Source organism: Geotrypetes seraphini, chromosome 3 (genome assembly GCF_902459505.1).
Source record: "Geotrypetes seraphini chromosome 3, aGeoSer1.1, whole genome shotgun sequence".
Lineage (NCBI taxonomy): Eukaryota > Metazoa > Chordata > Amphibia > Gymnophiona > Dermophiidae > Geotrypetes > Geotrypetes seraphini.
The window spans coordinates 138285973-138301154 of NC_047086.1; the positions used below are offsets into that span (position 1 = coordinate 138285973).

General features: G+C 43.7%; 1 protein-coding gene across 10 annotated transcripts in view; it reads left to right on the forward strand.

Moving 5' to 3' along the window:
• MAPRE3 (microtubule associated protein RP/EB family member 3) overlaps nucleotides 1-15182 on the forward strand; it is a 203890-nt gene that overhangs the window by 47936 nt on the left and 140772 nt on the right. For all 10 annotated transcript variants that reach the window (XM_033939398.1, XM_033939394.1, XM_033939390.1 and 7 more), the window contains exon 2: nucleotides 10400-10453. The gene's annotated coding sequence lies outside the window, so the exon portion shown is untranslated. The remainder of the gene's footprint in view (nucleotides 1-10399; nucleotides 10454-15182) is intronic.

Below are 15182 nucleotides of genomic sequence, written 5' to 3' on the forward strand. Positions count from 1 at the left end.
TATCCGGAGTGGAGTGAAGAAAATCATAATACGTGAGGAGTTGAGGTGCCAAGAGAGTTCGGAAATTCTTGAAAAACTCATTAGTGAAGCCATCTGGACCTGGGGCTTTCCCAGTGGGTAAAGAGGATATAGCAGTTTCAATTTCAGACGTGGTGATGGGAGCGTCTAGTTTTGCTTTAATGGTTTCTGATATAGTTGGGTGGGTTAAGGAGGTAAGAAAAGAATCCATGTCTGATTCAGGAGTAGAAAGTTCAGATTGGTATAAAGCAGAATAAAATTTTTCAAATTGGGAGGAAATCAGAGATCTGGTTATAGCTAATCGTCCTGATGAGTCTTGAATAACTGAGATGTGCAAACGTTTTGATTTAATTTTAAGATATCTAGCTAAAGGGCGACCCATAAGGTTGTCTCCCATATAATGACCAGAAGAGGAGATAAAAATGTCACGCCGGGCTGTATGGGAGACCATAGTATTATATTCATATTTAAGATTTTGAATGCGTTGGAATATGGAGGGGTCATGCAAATGAGTTGACATATGTTGTAATTCTAAGGTTTTAATAGAAGTTTCTAATTCTTTTTCTTTTTGTATGGATTGTTTCTTTTTCCAGGAGGCGAGTTTAATCAGTTCGCCTCTGAGAGAAACTTTATAAGCTTCCCAAACAATAGCGGGGCAGGTTTCTGAATCCTTAGTGTTAATTTCAAAAAATTCCGTGGTGAAGGATTTGATTTTGTCCACTATTGCATCATCTAAAAGCAAGGCATTATTAAGTCGCCAAGAGGGAGATTCTTTGCGTGGGGCGGAGACGGTTAAGTGTAAGGAAATGGCTGCATGGTCTGTAAGAGATATTGGATGTATGATAGTGTTTGCTACTTCTTGAATAAGCGATGGGGAGAGAAGAAAGAAATCGATTCTTGAATAAGTGTTATGTGGTGGTGAAAAATGAGAGTATTCTCTACCTTTCGGGTGTAATAAGCGCCACGGATCTACTAGGGAGAAGGCTTCCATTAAAGCATGTAAAGCTGAAAAAGATCTGGACTTTGAAGGTTTACAGGAGGATGACCGATCTATATAGATATCTTGAATTTGGTTGAAGTCACCTCCTAATATCAGAGAGCAAGACCCATATTCAACTAACGCCAGCTGAAGATCTTTAAAAAAGTCTGGGTGGTCTAAAACAGGAGCGTAAATATTAAGGAGTACAAAATCTACTGAGTGCAACGCAGCGTGTACCAGACACCATCTACCATCAGAGTCTGTTTTAACAGAGTGAATAACTGGAGATAATTTGTCGCTGAGAAGTATTGATGTCCCATTTTTCTTCCTCTGAGTTGCGGAGGAGTACAAATGAGTGGAATATCCCTTCAATTTAAATTTTGAGGCGGCAGCAGGCGGGAGGTGGGTCTCCTGTAAATAAATCACATCAGGATGTTTATTGAATACATAATTAGCTATCTTTTTCCTCTTAATGGGGTGATTCAAACCGTTCACATTAAAAGAAAAAACATGTAAATCAGCCATATTTTGTTACAAGCAGTATCAAGACATAGTAAATATCACCTTTTTGGGGAAAGGATAAATAATATAACCATAATATCAGGTAGACACTCCTGCCAGAGAGAGTAAGTAAAGAGAGAATAAGAGAGAGAGTAAGAACAAGTGAACTAGCAATGAAAGCATGAAGCAAGGTCAGAAAAGAAAAAGACCATACTATCATGCATGAGATGAAACATTTTAAGGGTGCTCCTGTGAGCACGGGGAGAAAACACATACGGAACAACTTGCAAAGCTCCACACCCACTCAATTTTGAAAAACCTGAGAGTAGTGTGCTTATCCACATGAACAATAATTAACAGTGAATTGCACAATTAAACATATGCGATTTATAACATCAGAGACAGAAGTAAACAAATAAATCCGCAGCCCAACATGTTAGTTCATTTTCAAGGATTCCAGAAATGTTGCCAGGTCCTCAGGATCAGTATAGGAGGTAGTGCGGTTATTGTAAGTCACCTTCATCCTAGCAGGGTACATCAGACCATATTTAGCTCCAATGTCTTTAAGCTCCTGCCGGTGGGAAAGAAACGCTTTTCTCTTCAAAGCTGTGGTTTTTGCAAGATCAGGCACAATGAAAAACTTCCTACCTTGATGCAAGAGCTGAGATTTAGATTTTGCTGCTGTGAGAATTTGCAGCGCATGCTGAAATCTGAGCAACTTAGCCACTATGGGTCTGGGAGAAGTGGCATGTGGAGAGAGGTGAGATGGCACGCGGTGAGCACGCTCTATTTCTAGAGGAGGTGAAAAGGCAAGCCCCAGGGCAGCAGGCAGGAAGGTAGAGAGAAAGGAAGCCATATCAGAGCCCTCCGAAGATTCAGGTAGCCCAATAATTCTGATATTAGATCTTCTACTGCGATTAGAGAGATCTTCATAGTCTCTCTGCAAGGTAGTAATCAGTTTATCATGGTTAGCTACTGTTTCTTGCAGGGATGAAATGGCAGTCGATTTTTCTTCCAGTGCATCCAATCTGTGACGGGCATCCACAAATTGTGAGTTGAGTGCCTCTATTTCACTCCTTAGCAGCTTAGTTTCTTCAACCTGCTCCTGTATTATGCCCCTAATCGATCTTACTTCTTTCAGGAGCAGGTCTAGTGAGGCCTCGTCGGGTTTTGGCGCCATTTTCTCCGGCGTGCTGGGATCGGGTTTCAGCCTTTTCCCTCCGAGGGGCGCGGGTGAAGCGGTGTCGTTTTTTGCCGGTTTCGGAGGCGACATAGGGGATCCTGGCAACAAGATCGCGGCGAAAATCACAAAATTTTGCGAAATTTCGCGAAGAAAAGCACTGTTTAATCTTTGTTTGAGTGCGGGTGAGGAGGAGCAGCTATGCCATACGTGTTAGCTCCGCGGTAGTCAGGCCACGCCCCCCCCTGTGTCACCTTTTCTAACAGACTCTATTTCTTCCTGGACATACAGAGCAATGCCTCCCCCTTTTTGCCCAATCCTATCTCTTCTGTATAGTTTATATTCTTGCAATGCTGTGTCCCATTCATTTTCCTCATTCCACCATGTTTTTGTTATTCCTATGATATCCAGTTGATTCCTATTTGCTAATTCTTCCAGCTCGCCCATTTTGTTTCCTAAACTTCTGTCATTCGTGTACATACATTTAAATTCTGTTCGTGCCAATTTCCTGGATTTAGTGGTCCTCACATCCTTTTTTGTATCCATTTGATCTTTCTCATCGCCTCTCGTGGTGCCATCATGATCTTGCCCCGGATCTGTGCCTGAATTTACCTCCTCATGGTATCCTGGTGTCCGGGCCATCGACCGGTTGTCGACTGTCGGCTCTCCCCTGGTTTTTAGTTTAAAGCCTTCTCAGTGGCCTTCTTAATGTTCTCCGCCAGGACTCTCGCTCCCTCTTTGGCGAGGTGTAGTCCGTCCTTTCTATATAACCTGCTTTTACCCTAGAATGTCATCCAGTTTCGCACGAATTCGAAGCCTTCATCCTCGCACCAATGCCTCATCCAGGCGTTCACAGCTTTCAGTTCGTCCTGTCTCTTTGCGTCCGCTCTTGGTACCGGAAGGATTTCTGAGAAAGCCACCTTCACCTCCCTGACCTTCAGCTGCCTTCCAAGTGAGCGGAACTGATCCTTCAATTCTTCCCTGTTGTACTTCCTCCCGCAAACATCGTTGGTACCCACGTGGATGAGCACTGCAGTATCCTTTCCTCCTGCTCCGTCTATGATCCTGGTGATCCTGCTAGCCACATCCTTCACTCTTGCTCCAGGCAGACAGGTGACCAGCCTATCCTCTCTTCCTCCCGCAATGTGGCTATCCACATTTCTTAATATGGAATCTCCGACTATTATCCCAATCTGCTTTAGTAGGAGGTTCCTCGGGGGTCTTAAGTCTATCCTCGGTGTAAGCGCAGATTTCCATCTTCTGTGTCTCTTCCTCGTTGTGATTGTTTGTATGTTACGAATGCTTTTTTTCTTTTGCTTTACTAGTTCTGAGATCTCTGCAGAGAACCACTGTGGTCTATTTTTTCTGTGCCATTTTCTCACGGTTTTTATGTATATATATAGGTTGCGGTTTTTATGTATATATATAGGTTGCTTCTTGCAGGGTTGATTTCAGAGCCAACCATAGTACCTCCACACTATCCGTCGCGCTTTGGTTTTGCAGCTCTTTGTAGACATAGTCTCCCATGCCCTGAAAGTTTGCTCCTTTAAAGTTTAGGACCTTAGTCAATGTATTTGACCTAGTGATTCCTTTCTTCAGGTGGAACCACACCGTGTTGTGGTCACTGGAGGCCAAAGCTTCTCCCACCGATACCTCTGTGACACTGTCCCCGTTGGTGAGTAGCAGGTCCAGGATCGCCTGATCCCTGGTGGGTTCTAATACCATCTGTTTGAGGCGTGCTCCTCGTATGGAGGTTAGTAGCCTCTTGCTGTCACTGGTTGTAGCGGAAAGTTTGTTCCAGTCCACATCGGGCATTTTGAAGTCTCCCAACAGCACTGTGTCTCCTCGCAGTGTGATGGTCTCAATGTCTTCAATTAGTTCTTTGTCTGCATCGTCCTTTTGTCTTGGTGGTCTGTACACAATGCCAAGATACAGGCTTTTCTAGAGTCTAACCAGTATGCCACAACCTCCATCACAGGCTCTTCCTATAGGGGGACATCTTACTTATTTCTACCATCGATGAACCCTTATAATTACAGATCATTGGGTCCTCAAAGTAATTAGATATGGTTATGCCCTTTGATTACACACAAAACTTGCAGACCATCAGAAAGTGCTCCTTCACCAAGAGCTCTCAACTATTCTCCAGCTCAATGCCATTGAAAAAGTACTTCTAGAGATGGGCCGAGGGTTCTACTCAGTGTTTCCTCAAACTGAAAATGAATAGCGAACTCTGTCCAGTCTTAGACCTCCATGCTCTCAACAAATTCTTAGTGAAGGAAAAGCTTTGCATGCACTCTTTGGGAACCCTGTTGCTACTGTTACGGACAAAACGACTGACTTTGCTCTCAATCTAGATCTGAAAGAAGCTTCTACAGATATTTTCATCTCAGCACACAGAAAATACCTGCACTTTCAAGTGGGAATGCACCATTTCCAATACAAAGTGCTTCCATTTGGATTAGCATGGGCAGCCAGAGTATTTACAAAATACTTAATGGTGGTAGCTGCATGCCTCCACTCATGTGACTTCCATGTCATCCCCTATTTGGACAACTGGTTGATCAACATCTCTTCAGGTTCACAAGACCATAACTGCGACAATGCAGCTATTAGAACTTTTAAGATTTGAACATAAGCAGTGACTCTGCTGGGTCAGACCAGAGGTCCATCATGCCCAGCAGTCCACTCATGCGACGGCCCATCAGGTCCAGAACCTGTATAGTAATCCTCTATCTATACCCTTCTATTCCCTTTTCCTTCAGGAAATCATCTAATCCCTTTTTGAACCCCAATACCATACTCTGATCTATTACACCCTCTGGAAACGCATTTGCAGTCAGTTATCAGAAATCTCATTTACAAATGACCCAGACTTTAGAGTTCATAGGAACTCTTCTAGACACAATCTTGAGCATTTCTGCCACAACAAAGAGATGAAAATCTGATTCACATCCGTTAACATGTCTCTTCAATGCCTCACAGTGCGTTAGATGATACATCTTCTATGCCACATGGCATCCACAATCCATGTTATTCTGTCTGCTCGTCTGCATCGCAGGGTACCTCAGTGGTCCCTCTTGACACAATGGTCACAAGCCACCGATCCATTATCCCACTGAATACAGGTAACCTCACCGCTTCGCCCTCCCTTCAGTGGTGGGTATCGCCAACCAGTCTCTCCAGAGGTCTTCTCTTCCACACTCTGAACTATCAAAAAATATTGACCACAGATGCTTCCAGACTAGGTTGGGGAGCCCATCCATCACAGTGGTCTCCATACTCAAGACTGATGGACTCATCAAGAAAAATCTCTCCATATTGATCTTCTCGAACTTCAGGCAATTTGAAACTCCCTCGTCACCTTCTAGGATCCCCACTTCAATCAAGTAATACTTATTTGGATGGATAACCAAGTAGCCATGTACTATGTAAACAGAAAAGGGGACACATTATCTCGCCTCCGCAGTCAGGAAGTGATGAAGATTTGGTCCTGGGCAATCCTGTGCAACATATTCCTCAAAGCTGTTTTATCTTGTAGGGCAACTAAATGTCCTAGCAAACAGGTTAAGCAGGCTCCTACAGTCTCACAAATGGTCACTCAACTCAGCTGTGTTGTGACAAATGTTTGTGCATTCAGGGACTCCATAAGAACATAAGAACATAAGCAGTGCCTCTGCCGGGTCAGACCATAGGTCCATCCTGCCCAGCAGTCCGCTCCCGCGGCGGCCCAAACAGATCACGACCTGTCTGAATCATCTGAAGGGGCTCCCCTGCCACCTTGGCCTCCCAATTTGGTCCTGCCTTCCCATCGAAGTCCCAGCCCTCCGGTCCTGCACATGCACGACCTGGTTGGTTTATACTCATTACCTGACAAACTTTCTATACTTTTGTTACATCCCAGCTCCTCCCTCAGTATCCCATGATCCCTTTATCCCTCAGGAATCCGTCCAATCCCTGTTTGAATCCTTGGACCGTACCCTGCCTGATCACTTCCTCCGGTAGCGCATTCCAAGTGTCCACGACCCTCTGGGTGAAAAAGAACTTCCTTGCATTTGTTCTGAACCTATCTCCCTTCAGTTTCTCAGAATGACCCCTTGTATTTGCTGTCCCCTTCAGTCTGAAGAATCTGTCCCTATCCACCCTCTCTATGCCCCTCATGATCTTGAAGGTCTCTATCATATCTCCCCTGAGCCTCCTCTTTTCCAGAGAGAAGAGTCCCAGCCTATCCAGCCTCTCGGCGTATGAGCAGTGTTCCAGCCCTTTTACCATTTTCGTTGCTCTCCTTTGGACTCTCTCGAGTACCGCCATGTCCTTCTTGAGGTGCGGCGACCAGTACTGAACGCAGTATTCCAGATGCGGACGCACCATCGCTCGATACAATGGCATGATGACTTCCCGTGTTCTGGTTGTTATGCCCTTTTTTATGATGCCCAGCATCCTGTTGGCTTTTTTCGAAGCTGCTGCGCACTGTGCAGATGGCTTCAGTGATGCATCCACCAGCACACCCAAGTCTCTCTCGAGTCTGCTGTCTCCCATCAATACCCCCCCCAATTTGTAGCTGAACAACGGGTTCTTTTTCCCTATATGCATGACCTTGCATTTGTCCACGTTGAAGCGCATTTGCCATTTGTTTGCCCAGTCTTCCAGCTTGTCCAGGTCTCTTTGTAGGTCCTCACACTCCTCCCTGGTCCTAACTCTGCCGCACAGTTTGGTATCGTCTGCGAATTTTATAACCTCACACTTTGCCTCCTTTTCCAGGTCATTGATGAATATGTTAAAGAGTAACGGCCCCAGCACCGATCCCTGTGGCACACCGCTCGTGACTCCCCGCCAGTCAGAGTATTGACCCTTTACTCCAACCCTCTGCAGTCTACCCGACAACCAGTGCTTGATCCATCTGTGCACATCCCCTCCCACCCAGAAGTGGATATTTTTGCTTCCCCCCCCAAACACAATCTCCCAGCCTTCTGTTCCAGGATTTACACTCCCAGTCGCCTGGAGTCCAATGTATTCCTCCTTGACTGGACAAACAAGTTTCTGTATGTGTTCCCTCTGCTACCTCTAATCGGGGAAAACTCTACTCAAACTTAACCAAGAGCATGCCACCATGGTTCTCATAGCGCCCCAGTGGCCACGACAACTATGGTTTCCTCTTCTCCTACAATTCAGTGTATAAGATCCCATCACACTGCATATCTTTCCAACGTTGCCGACACAGAATCTCTTGGCCAGCCTAATCTACACTCATTAACTCTCACAGTGTGGTATCTCTCTTCCAGTGACTAAATGTTTTGCACTCTCTTCTCTGGTATCAGCCATAATTGAAGCTTCTAGAAAAACCTCTATACAGCGCTGCTTTCACTTTAAGTGAACCCACTTCACATTATGGTGTCACCTCAACTCTTTAGATCCAATATCTTGTTCTCTCCCATTGGTTCTCAATTAGCTATTGCACCTCTTGGAATCTGGTCTCAAAACTTCTTCACTTCAGTGCTATTAAGGCTTTTCATACACTTCTGGATAAAAAGCTCTTGTCAGTACACCCTCTAGTTTCTAGATTCATGAAAGGCCTTTTACATACTAAGCCACCAATCAAAACCTCCATTTGCTTGGTATCTTAACATTATACGTTCAACCCTAATGAAACCTCCCTTTTGAACTACTTGCAATATCATCGCTCAAGCATCTCGCTTGGAAAGTGATCTTCTTAATCTGCATGCCGAGTCAGTGAGCTTCAAGCACTCATTTTGTACCCACCTTACCCAACATTCTACTACGATAAGAGTAGTTCTTTGCACTCATCCCAGGTTCCTCCCAAAGGTCATCTCAGAATTTCATCTGAATCAGTCCATAGTTCTCTCTTTCTTTTTTTCAAAGTCCTTGTTCTCATCCTGGTGGAGCTGCACTCCACAATTTGGACTGTAAACAAGCTCTGGCTTATCTGGCTTACACAAAACCTTACAAGACTGCCATTCAGCTGTTTCTCTCAATCTAAACAGACTTGGAGCTCCTGTCATCAAGAAGACATCTCCACATAGCTGGTGGACTGTATTTCCTTTTGCTATGCTCAGGCTGAGTTGTCGCTTGAAGGTCAGGTCACTGCACATAAAGTCAGAGCAATAGCAAGTAGCTCTCCTGTGCTCCACTCCCATTAACGACATCTGTAAAGCAACCACTTGGTCCTCAGTTCATACATTCACAACCCACTACTGTTTGGAAACTCATTCCAGAAGGGATAGTCGGTTTGGCCAAGCTGTTCTTCAAAATTTGTTCTCTACCTGAAAGCCAGCTTACCCTCCAACCCTTATAATTTCAGCTAGGGAGTCCCACATGTGAGAATATGCTGCTTGTTCTAGGATAAAGCACAGTTACCTGTAACAGGTGTTATCCAAGGACAACCCTCCTTCCTCCCCTAGTTGGCTTCTCAGCTTTTTTTTATTATTATTATTATTATTTTTTTTTTTTTACTAAACTGATGGTTCTGCAAGCTGACATCGGATAGGAAGGCTCTGGCACATGTATGGTACAAGTGGTCTCAAGACTTAACAAAACTTTTAAAATGACAGTACACTTTAACACTGTCCGTGCTGGGCTCCATAGATGGCGTTGCACACATGTGAGAATATCTGCCTGCTGTCTTCAGATTACACCTGTTACAAGTAAGTAACTGTGTTTTGTGAGCCCATTAGGGACAGAGAAAATACCTACATATAATGTGTAGTAGTAGTAGTGGATATGATATACAGTAGTACCTTGGTTTATGAGCATGATCCGTTCCAGGAGCATGCTCGTAAACCAAAACACTCGTTTATCAAAGCAGAGTTCCCCATAGGATATAATGGAGACTCGGACAATTTGTTGCTACTGCTGCCAGCGACCGACATAAACATAACAGAACTGGGGCACTGGGGCTCTTTCCAAGGCCAACCAACCTCACTGGGGCCTTGCATCTTTAACTTCTTTTTCGTTCAGTGCTTACATTCGTGCCGGCTTTCTCCTCCTTCATGCCACAGTGCTCGTTCCAAGCTGCGGGCAACAGTTCCCATGTTCCCCCCACGGCCGACCTGGAAGCCCTCCCTGTGCTGCAGTGCCTACCTTCATGCCGGCTTTCTCCTTTTTGCCACAGTGCTCGTTCAAAGCGGCGGGCAGCAGTTCCCACGTGCCCCCCACAGCCGACCCGGAAGCCCTCCTTCTGACGTCGCAACGTCAGAGGGAACGTCTCAGGGCCAGCCGCAGGAGGCATGCAGGAGCTGCCACCATGGCCCAGAGCAAACACAGCAAGGAGGAGGGAGCCGGCAAGAAGGCAATCATCCAGGGGCGGCAGAAGGAACAAACGCATTGCCCTCGAGCGGGCCAGGTTGGACACCCTAAAAGGCAAAACTGAGTGAAAGAGCATCAGAAAGCGTGCATTGCAAGGTATGGAGAGGGGGATACGGGATGTTTTACTTTGGGACATGCTCGTATAGCGAGTCAAGCTCGGTTTACGAGTCACAAATTTTACAAATGTTTTGCTCGTCTTGCAAAACACTCGTAAACCGCGGTACTCGTAAACTGAGGTTTGACTGTACTATCTTTCTCTAGTACAACTAAAGCAGTTTACATATATTAAATGCAGGTACAAATAGGTATTGAAAATATATCTGCCTCCACCCCTACGTCCCTAAAGTTATAACAGAGGAAGAATGCAGTCAGTATTAATCTATGATTTTCTTTTGCAGGAGAGCCCCACTGCAGTACAGGATCTGATTTTCAGGGATATCTATATGCAACAGGTAAATACAATGCTCCATAACATAATTCCTTCTTGTCCTTTACCTTTATTTTGAGAAGTCAGTAATGTACATCTCACTGAATTCTGTTGATTTAGGAAATAAACCAAGAAGGTTAATGTTTTGCATTAGCAGACTAGGCTATACATTGTCAAAAGATGTAGAATGATGTAGGACATGTGGGGTAGGAGTGAAGCTTTGTGAGAGCAGATAATGTTTTGTGCTGTTGAGGCATATTTAATGATAGTTCTAAGCATATGCAGAGGTAATAACATAGGAAATGATGATAAATAAGACCAAAATGGCCCATTCAGTCTGCTCAGTATTTTGGTAGATATGCAAATAAAATTTCCAAATGCACTCTAACCCCTAACTATCCCCTTGCCCAAGTCTTCTGTCCATCTTCTCAACCTGTCACAAGTATGCCCCAAATCCTTCACAGTGTGGACTTCCCCATTCTATATTGGAGCCCTGATTTCCATCATATCACTTGCAAGGGTGGGTTCATTCTGTGACCATTTTAGCAATGTAGCGCCAAATGTGCTGTCACCATGGTTTTCAGGTGGGGCTTGCGAGCTACTTTTAAAATGGCCAAGTCAAAATGATCTACCAACAATAAAATTTTTAAAAGCACACCGTACGCAGAGAAAATGTTAATTATTATTTGTATTCAGGGGTTTTTTCAGAGGTCAAGGCAGATGACTTTAAAATATGCAATGTCACCTCAGTAACAACTTTACAAAAATGGACAAATAGTTTCAAGTTTCAAGTTTAATAAATTCTTTGATTAGATCGCAAAATCTTATTTCAATGCGATTTACATCAGATAAAAATATAAAATAATAAAATCCACAAATATCACATATATTGCTAATTAACATTAAAACATTAGGGAAGAGGGGATCTTAAATTACAATATTAAAAATTAAAACCAAAAATAAAATCGGGTATAGGTTTAGAACACACAGGATGGGAGACAAATACCCTCATATTACAATGAACCTTCTTGTCCTATCCTAAAATATAGTGAACCTCCTTATCCTATCCTAAAATATAGTAAGACTGATCTAGTAAAAAGCGTCTTTAAAAAGCCAGCTCTTTAGAAGACTTTTAAATTTATTCAATAGTTTTTCTTCCCTTAGATTAAGTGGAAGTAAGTTCCAGACGTGGGGGGCCAAAACAGAAAAAATCATGACTCTCCTAGAATATATAACTTTTAAAGAAGGGACTGTTAATAGGGCTTTGTCTTCTGATCTTAAAGATTTTAATGGGAAGTATGGTATTAAATATCTTTCTAGAAATGTCGGGGCTTTATTTATGAGTATTTTATGAGTAAGTAGAGCTATTTTATAAGTGATTCTATGGATTACTGGTAGCCAGTGTTTTTCCTTTAAAGTGGTGTTATGTGATCAAATTTTTTCTTTTTCATAATTATTTTTATTGCGGTATTTTGAATGATCTGGATTCTACGTATTTCTTTTAAAGAGGCTCCTTTATATAGGGCATTACAATAATCAATTTTTGATATTACCAATGAATGTATTAAAATATTTAGTGCTGATTCATCGAGAAAAGCTGATAGTGATCTAATTATTCTTAGCCTATAAAAACAGGCTCTTACTAGTGTGCTAATTTGTTCATGGTAATTCAATTTTATAACTCCCAGTATTTTCACTTTTGTAACTGCTTTAAGGATTGTTTTATTCATAATAATATCAGTTCCTAATTCTAGCCCCTCTCTACAAGGGAAAAGTATGATTTCAGTTTTAAGTGTATTAAGTGCTAGCTTATTGTCCTGTAGCCACCTCCCCTTTTACTAAACCTCGATATCGATTTTTAGTGCAGGGAGCTGCGCTGAATGCCCTTCGCAGCTCCTGACGCTCATAGGCTCCCTGCGCTAAAAACTACTATCACGGTTTAGTAAAAGGGAGCCATAGTGCAAAATATAGACAGCAGATATAAATTCTCAAAACGGCACATTTTGATCACTAAATTGAAAATAAAATCATTTATCCTACCTTTTTTTGTCTGGTGATTTCATGAGTCTCTGGTTGCATTTCCTTCTTCTGGTGAGTGACCTCAGTACCGGGAAAGACAGTAGAGGCGCTGATAAAGGACCGCATCATTGATCATCTTGATGGACACAGTCTGATGAGGACCAGCCAGCAAGTCTTAAGCAAGGGAAGATCTTGCTTGATTAACTTGTTGCACTTCTTCGAGGGAGTAAATAGGCAGATAGACAAGGGAAGCTCGGTCGACATTGTATATCTGGATTTTCAGAAGAATTTTCGACAAGGTCCCGCATGAACGACTACTTCGAAAAATTGCGAGCCATGGAATCGAGGGTGAAATACTCATGTGGATTAAAAACTGGTTGGCGGATAGGAAACAGAAAGTGAGGGTAAATGGACAATACTCGGACTGGAAAAGCGTCACCAGTGGAGTGCTGCAGGGTTCGGTGCTTGGACCCGTGCTCTTCAACATATTTATAAATGACCTGGAAATTTGTACGACGACTGAGGTTATTAAATTTGCGGACGATAGGAAGTTATTCAGAGTAGTGAAGACACAGGGGGATTGTGAAGACCTGCAATGTGACATAATCAACTTGAGAAATGTGCCGCAACATGGCAAATGAGGTTTAACATGGATAAGTGTAAAGTGATGCATGTCGGTAACAAAAATTTCATGCATGAATACAGGATGTCCGGGGCAGTACTTGGAGAAACCTCCCAGGAAAGACACTTGGGAGTTCTGATCAACGAGTTGATGAAGCCATCTGCACAATGTGAGTCGGCGGCAAATAGGGCGAAGAGAATGCTAGGAATGATTAAGAAGGAGATCACGAACATATCAGAGAAGGTTATCGTGCTACTGTACCGGGCCATGGTGCACCCTCACCTGGAGTACTGCGTCCAGCACTGGTTGCCGTACACGAAGGACACAGTACTACTTGAAAGGGTCCAGAGAAGAGCGACTAAAATGGTTAAGGGGCTGGAGGAGTTGCCGTACAGTGAGAGATTGGAGAAACTGGACCTCTTCTCCCTTGAAAAGAGGAGACTGAGAGGGGACTTGAGAGGGGACGTTCAAAATACTGAAGGGAATAGACTTAGTAAATAAAGACAGACTGTCACCCTCTCCAAGGTAGGGAGAATGAGAGGACACTCTCTAAAGTTGAAAGGGGATAGATTCCATACAAATGTAAGGAAATTCTTCTTCACCCAGAAAGTGGTGGAAAACTGGAACGCTCTTCCGCGCAACTCTCTATTCTGAGCTGCCTTCTCTCTGCCGCGGTCCCGCCCCTCCTCTGATATCAGAGGAGGGGCGGAACCGCGGCAGAGAGAAGGCAGCTCGGAAGACCCGATGGCAGCTTGTAAAGATCACTAGCGATCTTATCCAGGCTGCTGAAATTAGGTAAATTGATGCCGAGAGGCCAGGGGGGAAGCCGGACAGAAGCACTTCCCGACTGACACTCCCCACTCACCCTCTAAAGCAGGAGCGGTAGCGGCCGGCCAACAAGAGGCAGTGCTGCCGATCCTGCTTTAGGGGATGAGGTCAGTCGCCGAATTGGGAGGCCGATTTTTTTTTTTTTTTGTTTTGTTTTGTTTTTGAATCTATTTCGAACCGATTCACCCGAAATGAATCGGTGAATCGATTCAAATTGTGAATCGGGCAGCACTAGTCCCAGGCTGTTTCGTGTGATGAAATTTGTAGAGCAACCACTTGGTCTGCTCTCCACATCTTTATGAGGTCTGCAGAGTGGATGTGGTGCCTTGGGAGGATGTCGCTTTTGGGTCCTCGGTACTGCAGGCAGGCTCAGCTGTCGACATCTGGTACTGCTTTGATGCGTCAGCAACTGTATAGAATCCTATGTCTTCACTGCAGAATGAAAGATTAGGTTCTTACCTTGCTAATCTTTTTTCTGATAGAAGACATAGGATTCTGCCTGCCCCGCCCTGCCTGGACTTATGATTCGCCTGATTTCTGCCTTGGACATTGCCAGTGGTCATCTTGGGACCTCTTGTCCTGTATCTAAAGTTTAGCAGAGACAAAACTACAGGGACATGAGGGCTCATATTCCTTTCTCCGTTGGGTGTGTGTGTGTGTGTGTGTGTTATGGCTCCTACTAATTGCACTTAACAGGTTGGTTCCTAGCCACTTGTGTACGTAATTTGTTATTCAGTGTTGAATTGTTGTTATTAATCATCGTTTTCTTATCATAAGTTACAGAGCAGAACAGAATATGGTTTGTTGCCAGGGAAGTTCCCCGTGCCACTTCTGTTTCAGTGGAGTTTGATTGCTTTGGTACTAACTGAAGAGGGAGCTGTTCTCCACTACAGAAGGGGATATTTAGGAAGTCACAGTAGAGAGGTTTCAATAATGGTGAAAGAAAGCCAGGAGGGTTTAAGAGGAAGACAGAGTGAGCGACCCAAATTTTCCCTGTCTTCTCAGCAGTCTGTAGTTACAAGGAAAAAATAAAATAGGAGAGTTAGCATATATAGCACTGAATGATTAGGTATATATAATAGGCATCTCAGAGACTTGGTGGAAGGACAATCAGTGGGACACTGTATTACCTGGGTATAAATTATATTGCAAGGATACAGTAGATCAAGTTGGAGGGGGTTTGGACTATATGTTAAAGAGAGAATTGAATCAAATAAAATAAACATTCTGGGTCACTTGGGAGCATGGCTGCTTAAATTTTGAGCTCCGTCGGGGCTCGTGTTGC